The sequence below is a fragment of the Mus caroli genome, chromosome 7, assembly GCF_900094665.2.
Source record: "Mus caroli chromosome 7, CAROLI_EIJ_v1.1, whole genome shotgun sequence".
NCBI lineage: Eukaryota > Metazoa > Chordata > Mammalia > Rodentia > Muridae > Mus > Mus caroli.
The window spans coordinates 128056133-128074680 of NC_034576.1; the positions used below are offsets into that span (position 1 = coordinate 128056133).

General features: G+C 51.0%; 1 protein-coding gene across 2 annotated transcripts in view; it reads right to left on the reverse strand.

The window, feature by feature from the left end:
• Gsg1l (GSG1 like) overlaps positions 1 to 18548 on the reverse strand; it is a 200110-nt gene that overhangs the window by 161681 nt on the left and 19881 nt on the right. The window contains exon 1 of one of the 2 annotated variants that reach the window (XM_029479143.1): positions 4784 to 4857. The exons of the other annotated variant lie outside the window; for it this stretch is intronic. The gene's annotated coding sequence lies outside the window, so the exon portion shown is untranslated. Of the gene's footprint in view, positions 1 to 4783; positions 4858 to 18548 lie in introns of those variants that run through there. 2 annotated transcript variants of the gene reach the window in all.

Genomic DNA, 18548 nt, shown 5'->3' on the forward strand with positions numbered 1-18548 from the left:
CTGGAACTCACTTTGTAGACCAGGCTGGCCTCGAACTCAGAAATCCGCCTGCCTCTGCCTCCCGAGTGCTGGGATTAAAGGCGTGCGCCACCACGCCGGGCTCCCCAGATTGCTTTCTATTGTGATAAAAATTCTGACCACAGCAACTTGGAGAAGAAAGAGTTTATTTCACCTATGGCTTATGAGTCCAGCATTGAAGGACCTCAGGGCAGGAATGCAAGACAGGAACTCGAGGCAGGAACTGAAGTAGAGGCCATGGTGGAATGCTGCTTCCTGTGGCTTGCTCAGTCTGCATTCCTAAACCACTCTCAGTAGACTGTGCCCTTGCACCGCAATCATGATTTGCCCACAGGTCAATCAGATGGCTGATTTCTAAACTAATGTCCCCTCTTCTCAGATGACTCTAGTTTGTACCAAGATAGAGAAATTAAATCAACCAACCAGCACAGCTGTCCCTGTCCCTCCCCGGCCTTGGACACCACGCTCTGGCTTCCTGAAGTGCCGCACAGTCCAGACTCAGTCATTGATTCTGCTGTCCCTGTTGCCCAGATCCCTTTGGGGCTCATTCTCTGAAAGAGAACTTCCTGATTTTTCACTACAAGATAACACTGCCCGCCTCATTCCCCTTTCTCGGCAGTATGTCACTGCAGCCCCATACCTGATAGAAATCAAGACTTTGTGGGTGCCCATCATTTGTCTCCCCACTGGACACTTATCTCATGGAGTTTGAGATAGTTGGCCTTCTCTCCAGTCTCCAGTGTGAATCGTGGAGCATGGAGCACAGCCCTGCCCACCTACCTTTGATGAATAATCAAACAACTATATGGTTGTGATGCCCACTCTAGCCCCGCCCCCAATGGGTTTACAAAGAAGCAAATTCAGAGGTGAGGGGTCCAGTGTGTGCACCTATGTGTGCACACATTCATACATGAGTATATACATACATGTGACCTCACAGAAACACTTGCACACATGTCTATGCACATGGACCAAAAGTGTCCACTACCAACCAGGATGGCTTCAGAAAACAGGAAGTGGTTCTGCATCAAGAATGAAAGAGAAAAAAGCAGGTAGTGATGGCACATGCCTTTAATCCCAGCACTAGAGGGGCAGAGGCAGGCAGATCTCTGAGTTCGAGGCCTACCTGATCTACAGAGGAAGTTCCATGACAACCAAGACTACCCAGAGAAACCTGGGGGGGCGGGGGGGAACTCCTTGGAAAGCCCAGGTGGCAGGGGTGGAGTTGGCCAGATGACATACATGCCACAGAACCTATACTATGTGATGGAACCTCCCACAGATCTTCAATACGTCAGTAAAGACCTCAGATGCTCCTCAAAGGGATTTATCACTATGGAAACCTCAGAAGGGACAGCATCCTGTCTTGAAGCTAGCCCCATCCTGAGGAGCTTTCCAGGAGAACCAAGACCCCAGGGGAGGTTGACGACAGCTCACCGGTCATCCTCAGGGACAGGACAAGAGCACCCAGGCTCCCAAGGCTCCAATTCTCTGATGATGCTACAGAAGGTCCACTGCAAACTAGAATGTGCTCCTGACCTTGAAGAGCAGCAACCCAGAGCCACTGACCACCTCAAGCCTTTCCCATCCTAAGAAACCCATGGCCCTCTGGGAAGCAAGCTTCTGGCTCTCCAGAGCTACATTTCTACCAGAACCCACAAGACCCTGTCACTTGCCTGGTAGTGAGACTCTGTGAATTCCTTCAGCTCAGTAACACCCGGCACTGGGAGAAGCAGCCAAACACCTTGCCTGTCTGCTGCTGAGATCCCTGGATGGAAGCCTGCATCGTGGGTAACCAAATGTCCTACTAGGCTGTGGACAGGGGTGGAGAGAGGTCATACCAAGCTCCCATAGGGCTCTGATGAAAAGCCTACCTGCAGCCTGGCCACCCACGGCCGCCTCAGACAGTGTCTGGATTGCATCCGACGGGAAGGGTGACCACCATCAACCTTGAGGCTATGGCCCTGTTGGGAGAGCTTTGTTGGGGCCTTGGGACTCACTAGGCTGACTCTCTCTCTCCTTAGAGACCCCAGGGAAATGATGAACAGCTCCCGCATGACCCAAACGGCCATGTGACAAGGTTGTCTGGTTACCTAGAACTCTGGGGGCTGAGAACCTGGGAACTGCCTTCACTAGGATAAAAGGAGGAAAGTCCTTTTTAACACAAAGCTCAGACACACGGCATGTCTGTCCCAGCTCAGCAGCCAAGAGGACAATTCACATTCTTCAAGGACAGAAGGTGACCAAAGACAAAGGAGAGTGTCATGCAGAAAGATGGACAGCATGAGACCTCAGCTTTAGGAGGAGGAGACAACAGTGGCCCATCCAGGAAGGGCCATACTGCCCAGCTTGGATTCTGTGGCCCCAGTGACACAGTGCCCTGGTGTCTTCCTGTGGACTCCTTGACTTGGAGGAGCAATCTCCTAACTTCTTAAATTTAAACTGAGTCCATTCTTTGGCCCCAAGTCTCCAGGTCACCTTTTCTTTAGGGTGCTGGAATCTGCTGTGATGCTGGCCCTCTTAGACCTTGGCAGCAATGAAACGTCTGTCTAGAAGGATCCTGTGCCCCCATCAGAGTGTGATGCCTGACTGGCTGGACCTTTATAGGAGAAAAGCTTCTAACTCATCAAAGTCACTGTAATTTGGGTGTTTGGCTCATCAGCCAAACTTAGATTAGAACTAGCCAGCTGACCAAGACTTGAAGAAGTCCTGATTCACTGCCTCCAGCACCAGCCTCCTATAATGCTCTAAGCAGAACGTTCTGGGTCCTGTTCTATCTCTGCTTATGAAACTCCAGGAGTCCTGTCAGCTGAGCCAATCCCAAACTGCACCCCAGAGTGAAGGTGTCCCAGCCAGCCTGGCTCGGGCCTCATCTCAGGCTCCCTCACAATCCCTAGAACTACTTCAAACTACTTTCCAAGGTCACCGCCTCCTCCAGGCAGCTGCCCCCCTCTCCCAGGCTGAGTCAGACACCCCTCCTCTACCCTCCCACCTCCCCTTGAACATACCCTATTAATACCCTCGGAAGCACAAAGCATGCCGTGATCTGGTTGCAGGAAGTTCTGCAAGCCAGCACTCAGAAGGCAAACAGGCTGAGATCTCAGTGTCCAGATTCGAATGCTGTGTGATCTTAGGCCAGTTACTCAGCCTTTCTGAGTTCCCGTGACCTCGGCTATGGGCCTGTGATGACCCTAATTAAACATTTCACAAGTACAAGGTCAACCGCTTGGCGTTCTGCTTCATGCTAAGCACACAAAACCCTGCAGAGTAGGGGCTGATCTGAAGCAATATATTATTTTTAAAGTCACGCAGCAGTGCTAACATAGGAAGGAGAAATGCCTGCCTGCAGCAAAGGGGACACCCAGACCATCTGGGGCAGAAGGTCAGAGAAGGTCCCTTTGTGGGAGCGATTTTATGGAGGTGAGTGGGGAGGCTGTGTTGTGCATGCAAAGGCCCTGAGGCAGAAAGAGCCTTCTCTGGGGATGGAAAGGATATTGAGAGTGATGGCTAAGGGCAGGCCACAGCATCAGCACACGGGGCATGTCCCTGGACACCCACCTAAGCAGCGGGACCGTATGTCCAGAGCCCTCTGCCCTCTGAGTACATACTAACCTCTAGGAGAGGGTGCTAGAGAAGGGTCCTTAGGTGACTAGGATGTCCCCTTAAAGGGGTTCCTAGGACCTGCTCTCTCCCTTTTCCTCCTTGCTCCTAGCTTGTGGTTGATTTTGTTGAGCCATATGTTCCCACAAGGCACTGCCCTTAGGAAGGGGCAAATGGTCCAAAACAACTGAATCTCCACAACACAAACAAAACAGCCCTTTTCTTAATGGCCTCAATGGCCTCAGGTGTTTTGTTACAGGAAGCTGACTGACACCACCGAGAATACAAGCACATGAACCCCAACTGTCAGGCTAAGGTGTCCACCCATGTGCTGAGGCCTGTCTGTTGTCCCAACAGCCACTCTCCATTCCTTCATGGTACTGGAGACACCTGGCCTCCCGGGCAGTACCCCTGGCCAATGGCTGGAGAGTGGACAGTGTAAATCTTCCATGCTCTCCCCATGGTCCAGCTTTATCTTTGCAGATGATGGTGTGCCCTCAAGAGGATGCCAGGGAATGGCTCAGAGGAAGCCTGGGTCTCAGAGTGATTGGCAGGAGCACAGCTGCCCATCAACCAGGTCTGCTTGCAGAGAAAGCTGCTCTGCTCTCCGAGCCTCCATGTTGCAGGGCTTCAGTCACAGCAGCATAAACTCACCCTGATTGAGCTTCAAAGGGCCTGAGACAGAACCCTGAGAATTTGGAGCAAGAAGTAGCCCTTCTGTGCTATGGGAACAAAAAAGGACTTTCTACGAGTGGGTGGCATCGTACTTGGGTGAGAAGACGTCTACAACCTGAATAAACAGAGGCATAGCGATAGAAAGATTACTACGTGGATATTAGGAGAAAAAGAATGACCCATGCCCACACACTTGGGATCCCCTGGGATTGGTTGTTGCCAGAAGAGGGGGAAGTTCAAAACTCATCCATGATTCCACTGTGGGAGTGGGGCTAAGCCAAAGGAGGAGGGACTGTCTTTATTATGTATCGTGTCCTGGGACTGCCCTTTCTTTAGGAAATGCATACCTACTGTGCTGTAATCTGTCTTTCTGGAGAGGCTGTACACTTCTGTGGTGAACGGCTGTGTACCTACGCATGCACACTGCCCTGCTCAGCACCTGTCCTCAGCACACTGAACACATGTGGCCAAAGGGGAAATTGAAGCCCACCTGAGGTGCAGAATCAGAGTCCGTAGAGGGTCCTCTCTCCTCACGCCAGATCTCTGTAGCTGTACCGTGATGCCCATGCTCAGTCATCCCTGTGCAGTGTGCAAGCCCAAGGGTACTGGAGTTGGTCTCCACCCTCAGACATGATTATTCAGCATGCATAGACAGAACCAAGAGAGCGAAATTGAGTGCTGACCTTCAAGGAAAGTCCCCACTATCTTGTAGCAAATTGAAGCAAGTACAGTTTTGATGACTGAGAATATGAAACGGCTTTTTTCCCTCTCGTTAGAAACTGGGACATCAACAGAACCCACGGAAAGGCCTAGGAGGACAAAATGCTGCCCTCCTTCAAGGTCCCACGGCCTTCTGGCATAATTGACCAAGGGCGTCTGCATGCTGGTAGTTAACAACAATGGGAGCAGGGTGCCTTTAGAGGTTAGAGGTCAGCGTGCCGCGATGCGGGGTCGTTCGAAGCAGAACATGCCCGGGGTGGAACATTGGGGGTGTGAGCATGGAGCATTAAGCCACTGCTGGAAGCAGCATCAGCAGGCACTCCCTCAGGAGGTCCCCTGACTAAGCTGTACTCACGAGTGTGCGCCCTGGAGCAGGCCGTGTCCCTACAGACCCTGGAGACACACGCAAACACACTCAGAACAGATGAGGTAGTAGTGGCAAACGAACCCAAGTGTCCCAGACATCTGTCACCTGCAGAATAAATGCAGAGCCTGTTCTCTGAACTTATAGCAAAAACCTCTGTCACGAAAAGAACAACGCCAGCCCTGAGGGCACAAACAGAATACAAGCTGCAAGCCAGGATGCAGGGGCCAAAGCGGCATGCACCCTACCCCGAAGTCAGGGATTCGACGCCCACTCCAGAGGTGACTGAGCCAGCCCCATTGCCTCTCTAAGTAGTGGAGACTCAGTCCACAGAGTGAAGCCAACATGGAGTGGCCTTCTAGGGTGCAGCTTTGTGCAGAGGCCCAAACACTGTTGCATGCTCTCCCAAGCACTGTTTGTGCTACTGTGGCCCGCAGTGTCCTTCCAGATAACCCGAGAATGACACAGGACTACAAAATCCACATGGCCTGAAAGGCACATTCTACATTTTGGAATAATGCTGTCTCCGGCTCAGCTCAGCCTGCCCTGTACTGGCCACATGGGTGGATTTACCTGTTCTTACAGGCAACATACAAATGAGTCTGAGAACTTACACCGTCTGTCTGAACCGTGGAGTAGAAAAGGCCAGCAGCAAAATTTGAATTCAGAGCTCTCACCTGTGCACCCACATTCTTTCTAAGATGAAGTTCTGCTCGTCAGTGAACTGGTGGTCCTGAGATGACATCATAAACTGTCCCAGCTGTGGAACTTGTTGTGACCCCCTGTCACCAGGCTCCAGGGCTGGCAGAGATCCTGGAAGGGGAGGGGCTGCCACCTGCATGGAGACCACCGTGAGAAGGTACGAGGCAGTCAGGGGTGGAGTGGGTGGACTTGAATGGACTCGCCCCCTGGCCAATGCTGTTAGCTAAGCAGGAGTGTACCTGGAGCCTCAACAGCTCCCTAGCAACAAGGCACTGAGAGTAAACAATAACAAAACCAAAAACAATCCAGGATGCTACAGGTGCAAACCCCTGAATAAAAGCATTCCCCCAAAACCTCAGAGGTAGATACTTGGAAATTAGCTAAGAGCCTGCATGGACTGCAGATGGCTGGGGAGAGTGACTATGGCAGCCTGGTGTAAAGTGATTCTACCTCTTGTTGACTCGTCACCTATTAAAAGGCTCCAAAGCAGCGGAGACTCGGTTCCTCGCCATAAAGCCTGAGTAAAGACAGCACACCCGTGCCTCGCACATGGCTAACATTAACTGACATACCGATTAAGCGGGACCTGCAGCAGCCAAGCACAGCTGTTCAGGTTGTACAGAGACAAGAACGGGGAGATGAGGAGAGCGAGATGAGGTTCCCGTCAAGCTCATCCATGTCCAGACAAGTATTTCTCCATGTGCCAAACACCCCATTGCTTCACCCACTGCAGGAGGACCTGGCACACAGTGGGTGCTGGGAAACTGGAGCACTGGAGCACTGTAAGCAGGGCATTCTGAGCACCACTTGGAGGCTCAGGCTGTGGCAGCAGAGGAGAGAAAGTGCCATCCCAGGGGTCTGTCAGCAAATCTGGAATCTGATCTGCCTGAGACCACAGGACTAGGTGGAGCGAGAGGAAGACAGAGCCTGTGGAAGAATGGACGTTCCCTGGGCCTACCATGGAGACACACCTAAACCACATCGGGAGAAGGGGCAAGAAGGAAGGGAAGGAAGCCCTGGGCCAACACACAGCCTGAGTTAGATGTTAAGCAATGCTAGTGCCCCCCTCCTCACCCCTAAACACAAATACCCAAAGAGATCAGAGCTATTCCCTCTGAGCAGAAATGGGCATAGGGAGAAGCCAGGAGACCCCCTCCAGAACACTGACAGCAAATGCAGCCACAAGCCAATCTTACTGCTCAAGTGTTCCCTGCTCACCCATCTTGCCCTTCCTCCAAGCGTGGCTCACTTCCACACCATCCCCAGAGGTCCCCGGGCCTTGTATCCCTGTACTTGCCTAGAGGGTTGGCCATCTCTTCACTGTATCACAAGCCGGAGCCCTCCCTCCCTAGCTCTCTCTCTGCCCTGGCAGATGTCACAGCAATTAACGAATGAAGAGCAAGAGTGCATTTCCTTACCTCCAACCCTAGGAAAGAGCGGTGACCCAGCCCCTGCTGTCCTTTTATAATTGGGAGTAGCAAGGCCTGAAGTCAGACAACAGCATGTCGGGACAGGAAGGGCTGACAGTTGGGTGTGACACTCCTGTCATCTTGATGGCCCCAGTGACTGCCACGGGAGTAAAATGTGACCAGTGGTCAAGCAAAGAAATGCCAAAGCAGTCACTGGGCAGATAACGAGCTTGGAAGAGGGTTCCCTGCTATGAAAGGAAGACCTTTGCCATTCCCTAGCCTCATGCATGACCCACAGAGGAGATCACAAGTCAACAACTGGGCCTTTTTAAAGAAACTAATCAGACAAGCACACTGTTCTGGCTCCCAGCTGGCTAGTCTCAGCAGAGTCAAACTCCGCAGTGCGTTAGGTCTGACAGAACTGGGGTCCTGCTATATCTCTGCTATCTTCCCAGCCAGAGCTATCTCCACAGACTTACAGTACCAGGTGGGCAGGGACTGGGTCTTGGCAAATGTTTATGACTGAATGCACCACTGTAGATGAAATTAGTCAGGAGTCTTCAAAGACATCCCGGCTCCCACTCCTGCCTGAGTTTGCTCCGGATAGGTGCAGCCCTACCCTGAGAGGTCCAGTGTTAACCAGAGTAGGAATCTGAACATGTTTGGGACCAGGCCAGGAACAATCCCTAACTGATGTGTTAACCTTGTGACCTAGGGCAAGCCTCACCACACCTTGATATGATGGATGCCTTATCCACTCACATTGTCACAGTCAACCAAATGTGTGACCGAGCCCCACGTCAGCAGAGGTGGGGAAGCACACATGACCACATGGTCTTTGGGGACATTCAGCTGGGTAGGGAGGAAGGAGATGGACTCATAATCTATAGATTTGGTAAACCTCGGGTCAACACTATCTCAGGGAAGGCTGCTCCCGTGCTAAACATGCATGGACTATTTTTCTTGTCACCGTTTCCTAAACAGTAGTGTGTAACAACTATTTCCATAGCATTTGCATTTCATTACATGTTCTAGGTAATCTAGAGATGATTTACAGTATACAGGGGGGTGTGTAGGTTTTATGCAAATACTCCATCATTTTACTTGAGGGACTAGGGCATCCTCAGATTTGGCACCTATGAGGAGTCCTGTACCCAATTCCCTTGGGTCCTAGGAACAACTGTAATTTGAACCCATAATGCCATCTCTATTGGTTACTATCAAGTCACTATGACCAAAACACCCAACGGAAACAACTCAGGGGAGGAAGGTTTACCTTCCTGTGGTGTGTCCGTGTGTCCACCATAGTGACAAGGGCAGCTCGGTCTGTGGTGGAGGGGGTAGTGTGCGGGGAGCTTTTCAAACCCTGGTGAGCCAAGAAGCAGAGAGGAACTGGAACCTGAGGTGAGAGTAACCTTCAAAGGCCCTCCGCGACATCCGTCCGCAGCCTGCCAGGTCCCGCCTCCTAAAGTGCCACAGTCTTCAAAGTGGGGACAGAGGGTTCAAACATGAGCCTGTGGGGACATTTCAGACAGACAAGGCAGGGAAAATTGGGCACAGGGCACCAGAGGGGACACGCTAACCAGATGGAGATCTGTGCTGCCAGGCACAGTGGTCGCTGGCCCAGGTGACATCTGTCTAGTGACAATGAGGAACTGAGTTGCAAAGCTGATTTGGTGCTTAATTAGAATTTGATTTGATTTCTATCCACTTATGTTTCAATCTAACGGCCCCATGTGGTTAGAGGCTGCTGTGTGGATGGAAGAGACCAGGAAAAGCTGAGAAACAAAAGGACCCTGTAGCCAAGAGAAACTGATACTGTCTTGACTTCGTGGCTTCTCAAAGCCAACAGATACCTCACCTCTGCTTGTGCTTGTAGTACCAGCATAGGAGATGGAGACCCAGAGTTCCTCCACAGCCCTGTCCTCTCTATCTTCATCCTACCAGAACAGAGCCCTGGTTGAGCCATCCACACATCTGTTCCACATCCTTCAGCATGCCCTGACATGTTTGGAAGCCACATGACCTGGATTCAAAGTCTATCCTTACCCTTACTTACCGACTATGGGGCTTTGGGCAAAGTACAGCACTGGTTGCCTCAGTTTCCCTATCTGTACTATGGGTATGAGAATGTCTCTTCCTCATTGGGCTGTGAAGATAGAGGCATTCCATGAGAGGCACCTAGAACTTTCTTGCACTCTTAGCATTGGCTGTTTCGTGATTTTCATCCCAGTCCTGCAGGTGACATTCAGATGCTGGCATGCAGCTCTGTCTTCAGAGTGGAGCCTTTCATCAGAGCCTCCTTTCATTTGTGGCTTCTAAACAGCCCATAGTAATGATGAGAGTCATGTTAGAAATACGCAGTCCTCATTGTCCACTGAGAGAACTAAACCCCAGCAGCCCTCCTCTGGAGACCAAGCTTTTAACTTCCAGAGAAAGCCAAGTGTTCCATTTCTAACGCTCCTTTGAGCATCTATTACCAGCATGCAGGAAGCCTTGGGTAGGTGCTGGCGTGTAGCTGGCGCCTCTCCAGCACCTGCTAATCTCTTTTGAACAAGGAAGAGTCGGCATTGGGCTCAGAGCGGACCACACTGTCTAGAAGGGATTAATAGGTCCTGTGGTTAATCTCCACACTCTTCAATCTAACTAAAGCAGGAGCCGTTTCCCCCGGAGGTGCTGAGGCTTCCTGTGGCTGGTAAAGGGGGCATGGAAGTAGAGCCTTGGCCTTAGGGAGGTCACAGAGATTGCAGTGACCACCAGCATCCAGATAGCCAGAGGGTAGGAGAGGGGTGCTGGGGAGAATCTCCATTGGTTGGACAGCAAGCCTGAGGTCCGGAGTTGATCCACAGCCTTCACGTAAAAAGCTGGACCTGGTGGCACACACTTGTAATTCCTGAGACAGCCAGGCTAAACCTATGTGTGACAAGTTCCAGGCCAGTGAGAAGCTGTCTCAAAAAAAAAAAAAAAAAAACAAGGTGGATATGAGGCTGTCCTCTGTCCTCACATAAATAAACATGTACACCCACACAATGTATGTGCGTGCACACGCGCACACACACACACACACACACACACACGCTCAGGCATCATTCTTCTCTAATGTCCCATGTAACAAAGTTTATCCCTTGATGGACAGATGTTCACCCTCAGGGAGCTGCAGAGAGCACCTCTGGGAGATAAAGAGGCAAAAGCCCTTGTGTGGGAACCTTCACTGCCTCTTATAGGACATGGGCCCTCGAGCTATTCCCTGTATTCTCCGTGCCTCGGTTTACTAGCCTAAGAAACAGAACAAAACAGATAATAACATCACACAAAGATCAGCAGTGAGCAGAAGTGAGGGTGGGTGTGAGAGAGCTTGGGATCAAAAACAGGACCCTGGCGACTCAGCTGGTAGGGCACTTGCCTAGTGTGCACAAGGCCCTGGGTGCCATCCCTAGCTGCAAAGTCAAAAGAGAACAGAACAGATGCGATCGTGTGAGTGTTTTAGTAACAGCTTAGAACCCCTTAGAGACCGCCTGGAAGTCTCAGCGACCATCCTGTCATCCAAATGAGACTAACTGGGCACGTGGTCCTCTTTATCCTGTTTCGTCTCCTGCAGCAAGTTGTTCACCCATTCACAGATGACCTCGTCAGAGAGCTTCTCTCAGCTGTGGATGCAGAGCAGGCTGTAGTTGGATCCAGATGGAGCATCACAGATAACAGGGAGTCTCATATAACCTTGAAGAAGGGCTGTCCAGGATGCTCAGCCACACAGAGGCATGGAGAGGCCAGTGAGAGAAGGTGGGGTACCTCATCTCAGTCTCCTAGCCTCACCAACACAGCATTCCGACCACTGAAGCTGAGGCTGCGGAGGGCAGTGGATAACCCATGCACTTCGTCCCAAGCCAGACATGCAGGCAGACTTGGGGCTGCTGAGGAACCACACAGAGAGCACTGCCTTGGGATAAAACCCACAACTGACACAGGGCTCTGAAGGCAGAGAAAAGAAGAGAAGCAATCAGAAAGAGTGGAAATGGAGCCTGGACTCTGCTGCCATCAGATAAGAATCGGATCTGTGGACCCGCACTTCCTTTCCCTCACTCAAATCAATACAGGCTCTTCTTTGGGTTTGTGCCAGCCACTTGTAACTAGGTAGGCTGCCTGACTCTGGTCTGCAGTCCCCTGCAGGCAACAGGAGGAATTCAGGTGCCTGGAGAATGGTATTGAGCCTGGCCTCCGTGGTTCCACATCTGCGCCATGCTGAGACACAAACACTATGCCTTCCCCTCACCTATTGATTTTCCCCAGTGCAGGCATCCCAAGCTTGAGGTCTCCGTCTGGGATCTGACACAGCAGGGAATGCCGAACTCCTGGATAGCAAGTCGAGGCACTCTAGGTATATGCTAGATGCACACTGTCTGCATACAGGGTGACACAACAGCAGAGCCACTTCCTGAATGTACACAAAACTGTCTGACAGAAAGCCACTCAGTGTAGAAGGTTGCAACTGCTACTCAGTGGACGGTGAGATCACTGGGTGGGACGCATGCCCTGGGGGCTAGGATGCTGGCTCTTTGGGGAAAGGGCTCGACATGTAGACTTGGGGACTCAGAGGTCTCTCCTGTTTCTGTCTCCAATGCACATAAAAACGCAACCGGGCACAGTGATGGATATCCATAGTCCCTGTACCAGCGAGGTGGAAACAGGAGACCCCTGGGGCTCACCGGTTGGCCAGCCTAGGCACTAGAGCAGTGTTTCTCAAACTTCCTAAAGCTACAGCCCTCCAATATGGTTCCTCATGCTCTGGTGACCCCCAACCATTTAATTATTCTGTTGCTGCTTCCTAACTGTAATTTCGCTACTGTTATGAATCATAATATAAATATCTGCTATGCAGCATGAGAATTGCTGCACTACAAGATCCTGCCTCAAAACAAAACAGAAAACAAGGCATGACGTGACGCTGCTCATGATGAATAGATGCTGGGTGGGTTGGGGGTCACTTTTCTTTAGGAGTGTGGCCACTGGTTGGCTCCCCAGATCCCAGAAAAAGACCCCATGCCCATGTGCATGTGGCCAGAACTAACTGGACTCAATAAATTAAAAAATGATAATTATCAAAGGAAGATATGCAGTTGAGAGGGAGATGTGATAGGTGGGAAGGGTCACGGGGGGGGGGGGGTTCCTAGAAGGAATCAGAAGGGGAAATGAGGGGTGGACATGATTAAGATATATTATTTACACGTATGTCATTTCCAGAGAATAAATAAAACTAAGAACAAGCTGAAGAGCGCCTGAGGACTGACGCCTGAGGTTGACCTCTGTCTTCCACACATGACCTCCTGAGGCTGTAGCTGAGAGACCCACGGGGCCCCTCAAAGGGTGAGGAAGATAGCACACGATCCTGGAGATGCAGAAGAGAGGAGCCAGCGGTCCTCTACAGGGCGCACATCCATCCGTGTCTCGGCAAAGCTGGCTGGAGTCTGCGAAGGTGTCGGGTGAGCCTGTATTTGTGCCTATCAGACCCAGATGGTCCTTCTCACTTCAGATCACAAGAAGCCTCCGAGACAAGGAAAGGGACCTCTAGAATCCAAATGCAAGCAGCCATGCCGTCACTTCAAGCTCATGACAGGTTGTCGTTACTTTTTTAAACTGTTAAGTAAAAACTGGAATGCCCAGAGCTGAAGAGGCTCATGGGAGATGAGCAAGCCTGTAACTGCCTCACTCATCATCCTGATCCAGAATCTCTAGTCTGGGTCATATCCCTGATCTCTGGGACTTATTCTGCCATCTGCCTGGCTAGCTGGCATTGCTTCTGAGATTTCACACATTAACCATCAGGTCTGAATTCAAACTCACTCCCTCTCACTAGACCTAACCAAGTTTCACCAAGAAGCCTGCTCCCACCTCAGTCTTTCTTCTCTCAGCAATGGGCACAAAATCCATCCAGTTCCATCCACCTTCCCCACCTCCCAGGCCTGAGCCACCCATGTTTCTGCCCTACAGCACACTCTGGCAAGCTTCCTGTTTCCGACTCTATCCAACACTGCACTCTTTGGCCAGTGTGCTCACTGGTCATACATATCCCAGCCCGTCACCTCCAAAATGAAAGCCCACATATATAGATTGAAGCCCAACCCGTCATTGCAGCCCCCACAGGGCTGCACGAGGCCCCTTCCAAAGCTTGGAACTGTTACAGCCCACATCTGCTCAGAGCTCTTCCTCTCTGCCAATGGGATCCACTCCCACCCCAGGGCCTTTGCACTTCCTGCTCTCCCTCCTTCACCTTTCTCCTCCCAGCCTTGGTGACTCACACTTCCCTCCTCAGAAAGCCCTTTTTTTGTTCTTCCCACACAGGACTGCTCTGCCCCACATCTACTCCCACAAGTCAGAAGAGTGGGCAGCGCAGCCCCATTTACCAGAAGGCTGGTGAGAAGTCTTAGCAGCTGTGCTGACAAGAGGGGAACTTTGGGCTCTGCACCACTTTGACTCTCAATTTTAAGCCATGGGCAAATGATTTTTGAAAAAATGATTTTGTCTGTTTGTCTGTCTAAGTCAGGTCTTGCTATGTAACCCAAGCTGGTCTTGAAATCACTATCCTCCTGCCTCAGTCTCTCAAGGGCTGAGATTACAAGCCCTTGTGATAGGCCATCACCTCCAGTTCACATCCCCCCCCCCAAAATTAATTAAGGATAGAAAGGAGTGAAGAATAAAGGGAAGAAGAGAGACAAGAAAAGCAGCAAGCTGGGGCAGTCTCCTGAAGAAATGGTTCAACAAAGAAAACCTTTCAAGGAGATAATCGTCGTGTCATCGGCTGAACGGAAACAAAAATCAACTACTATGAACACCCAGCAGCGTAGGAGTGACTCAGAAAACAGTGCTCGGTGGGTAGGACAGGGAAGCACAAAGGCCGCTCGCTCGTTGTCACTGCTAAGACCGCAGAAGTGGGGTGAAATGTTACAACAGAAATTGATGTAAAGAAAGGCCATAAAAAACAGTTTATTACTGAACCATCGCAGCCTAGTGGAGAGCAGAAAATTAACTGGAGATGCGGCTCCGTGTCTGGCACCGTTCCAAGCAGTACAGGGCAGAACATACATAACCCCAGCTCAGCCTACTGGCCCCCTAGGAAACAGAGGTGGGGTCCTGGGCTCCCTACAGGACATGGGTGGCCAGGACTCAGGGAGTTCCCAGCTGCTGACACCTGCCAGGGTATTCATGGTCTGAGCTGCCCTACGTATTGAAGGACACTAAGCCGAATTCTGATTTCTAGCACTGGCATCTGCAAACACTGTGCAGTGTTCCCCAGGAGGTGGACAAGTGACTTGATACCTCACACTGCCAGTCCACCTCTGTCCCATGGGAGGATAGGATCTGGCTTGTGAATACACCCTCTCGGACCCCAGGACACAGTGGTCTCAGCCACACTTCATGCCTGGGCATTTCCAATGAGTTTTAGAGAGCCTTTCAAATACAAAACGAGACAAACAGCCTCCTCCCTGAGACCAGAGGGAGCAGCCACTGGAGACTATCATCTGACACCCACTTATCCTTCTGCACGTGCTGCACCCCGAAGGCTTCGGGGTCCACATTCATGAACACAATCTCATCCAGCACTTTATGTTTAAAATGCCACGTGCCTGCCGGGCGTGGTGGCGCACGCCTTTAATCCCAGCACTCGGGAGGCAGAGGCAGGCGGATTTCTGAGTTCGAGGCCAGCCTGGTCTACAAAGTGAGTTCCAGGACAGCCAGGGCTACACAGAGAAACCCTGTCTCGAAAAACCAAAAATAAATAAATAAATAAATAAAATAAAATAAAATGCCACGTGCCATGAGAGCCCTATTGTCACACTAGATCTATAGAGTGACCCAAATAATAAGTCACTTAAAGTCTTATTCAGAGTTTTCCCAGGACTGACTGCAAATGTCAGCCTGAGCACTCAAGATCTCTCACAACCTGACCCTACAGATGGGAAGTCTACCTGCCTGCTGCAGGCCAGGTGTGGTGGCCAGCCTGCAAGCTCCCCGTGATTAAAGCTTGAAGCAAAGCTGAGAGTGCTTCTCTTGGTTTACCAGGTCACATCAGTGCCACCAGGCCATTCTCCTCTAGAGATCATTGCTTGTCAGTATAGGGCTCCCCCGAGCCTGCAAATGACACTGTGACAAAAAGCTGTTTGGATGACCAAGAGAGGCTGGAATAGGTGATTTGGGGACAGAGGAGGCAGCCTAAGCAAGTGATTCTTGCTTCATGTCCACATATCTGCCAGCTCCCCTCGGCATCTGCCAAGTGATAAGGTCACAGATTGGTATCTCAAAGGTAAGTGTGCACAAAGAGCCTTGAAGATTCTTGTAGCTTCTGTGAGCTCAGTGATGCCTGTCAAATGGTCACCCAGGAGTTGAGGGGACATGGCAGCCTGTGTCTGTAACCCCAGAACCCAGAATCAGACAGGGTTCCTGGGGCTCACTGGCCAGCCAACCTAGCCCAAGTGGTAAGGTCCAAGTCACTGAGAGACACTGATTCAGACAAGGAAGGGAGAGAGAGAGAGAGAGAGAGAGAGAGAGAGAGAGAGAGAGAGAGAACAGTACCCAGTATCAACATACATCTTCATGCTTATGCGTGCAACACACACACACACACACACACAGTCATCCAGCATGCACCACACAGGAAACACCCCATTGAAAATCACCTCTACCATAGCCACCCACAAGCTTGGCACTCCCCAGTCACTCTGCACAATGCCACAGGCTCCTTGCTGCCTGATGCTCTGACCCCTGGCTTGCTTTTCCCTATCACAGCAAGAGGCAGCTAGGGCCCAGCAGAGGCCAGGTACATGTCCCACAGGGTGTGTGAGAAGACCCCACATCCCTCCCCACTAGGACAACCCCAAGCCATGTCCCTTGTGGTGTCCCACAGTCTTCTTGAGGGGTTCTCTATTTCCCTGAGGAATCTGCCCAGGGTCCTTGCTGTCTATTTCTAGCTAAGTCCTCAGACAGGACCTCACCAGCTCCCTTCAGGGTCAACCTCCAGATACCTTCTTCCTCAGCATGAATACCTGGATTGAGCTGAGGCCACAGCCACACAGTGTCCTCTCATCATCTCTCCTGCATGGTGATTCTGGGCACTTGACACAGATGCCCCCAGCCACTCACCTCTGTCCTTCCTTTCCTTGGCTTAAAACTCTTGTCTCCATAGTCTCTGTGTTAACTACATGCCCCACACTCGAGAGTCAGGTGTCTGGTGAGACTCCTTAGAAAGGTGTGCACACCAGAGAGTGGAGTGTGTTTCCCTAGCTTTCTTCACTCTTAGAATTATAAGCCATTAGTGGATGACTAGAACAACTACACTTCCCATGAGCTGCCTAGTTCTTCTTCCTCACCAATTCATCCTCGTTCCTCTTCACCCAGGCCAAACAAGATTGACCCCAAATGCTTAAGTGGGCCCCCACTATGGGAGAGAGAGAAACCTTCACCTTCCTCTTGCTTTTCATAATGTTTCTATTGATGTTGCCCAAAGTCCCATTCTGGTGTTGGGAAATGATACAAATGTTTCCTGTGATACAAAGTCACTGTAACATTAGCAACCACAGTTGCAACAACAAAGATCTAAAACTCCGTAGGGATCTTTACTCCCCTTCTTCACCAAGTTCACAGTTGACTGAAGCCCTGCTGAGCCTCCTGCTGGCTGCTAGCACACCCTTTAGGTCCTGCTTTCTAGCTTTGTGGACTTGAACAGAGCTTACCATCAAATGTTCCACTGGTGCACGGCAGGGCCACCACTGCCCATCTTTCTTCACACGCATGTGCACGGGTGCGCGCGCGCGCGCGTGTGCACACACACACACACACACACACACACACACACGACTGCCTGGTATCTATCTACATCTCTGATCAGTGTTGGGTTCTGATCCAGCCTTGAGTGAACCTGTCCGCAATATGGGTGGGTTCCCACAGCAGCACGATTGTCAGCCTGCTTCACAGATCCAACAGCCATCCAGCCTAGCTGAGTTTGATCAGCCTAAGACTGCAGCAGGTCCTGCTGGGTTCATGCATCTCCCAGCTGTGGCTGTCACTCAAGAGCAGAGTTTTGGGGTGTCCAATTCTATGGTCTGTCATTAAATATTCAACAAGAAACCAGAGAAGCGCCCTGTGAACCTAAGGATGTCAGGAACCTTGTTGGTTCCCTGGCTTCTAACAGGTTTTGTATTCTTGTTTCCAATGGGCTGTTAGGTCGCTCTTAAGAAAATAGTGAGTTGGGCCACATTCAAGAAGCCTTGAAAGTTCACGGAGCTCCGGCACCACAGTCCTGCAGAGGAAATTGCTTTTAGCATCACTTTGCAGATGAAGGAACTGAGGATCTCAAAGGCTAAGGACATACCCAAGTTCACAGAGAGGCAGAAGCAACCTGAACCCACAGCACTTCAGTCCAGGCCCTGTGTTCCCCAGGGTCTCCCAACCTGTTGCCTTCTGCCCAAGTCAGAAGCTGTAGGAGGAGGCAATGGGATGTGTGTGGTCTACACATTTGCACTGCAGTTGGACTGGCTCCCTGAGAAGGGGGGACATCTGTCTCCATGGCTACACCGAGCCTGAACAAAGCCTCATACAGATTCCCGCAGCCTTGACCATAGCCACCTCATCCTACAGCCAATAGCCAGAGGACGCTGCCAGCCCCCAGCCTGCCGTGCTTCTGGGATCTTCTTTCTGCAGGATTCCCATTATTAAATCCAGCACTTGATAACCACTGAGTGTTTTCAAATTATTTACCAACTCACGTTGGTGGCGCCCACTACCCGATGGCCCTGCTGAAGTAACCTGCCCACCTTACCACCAAAATCTCAAATCGAGTTACAGAGTTCACCCGTAGACCCTCTCACTTAAGGATCCACCTAGACCATGGAAAGAAAGCACTTGAGGATATCTGTGTTTACACTGAGGGACACTCTAGGACACAAATGGTTAAAGGCTGCCATTTGGATCTGATTGTAAATCAGCTTGTGGCCCAAAAATGAACGTTCTGTATTCTCTCTCTCTCTCTCTCTCTCTCTCTCTCTCTCTCTCTCTCTCTCTCTCTCTCTCTC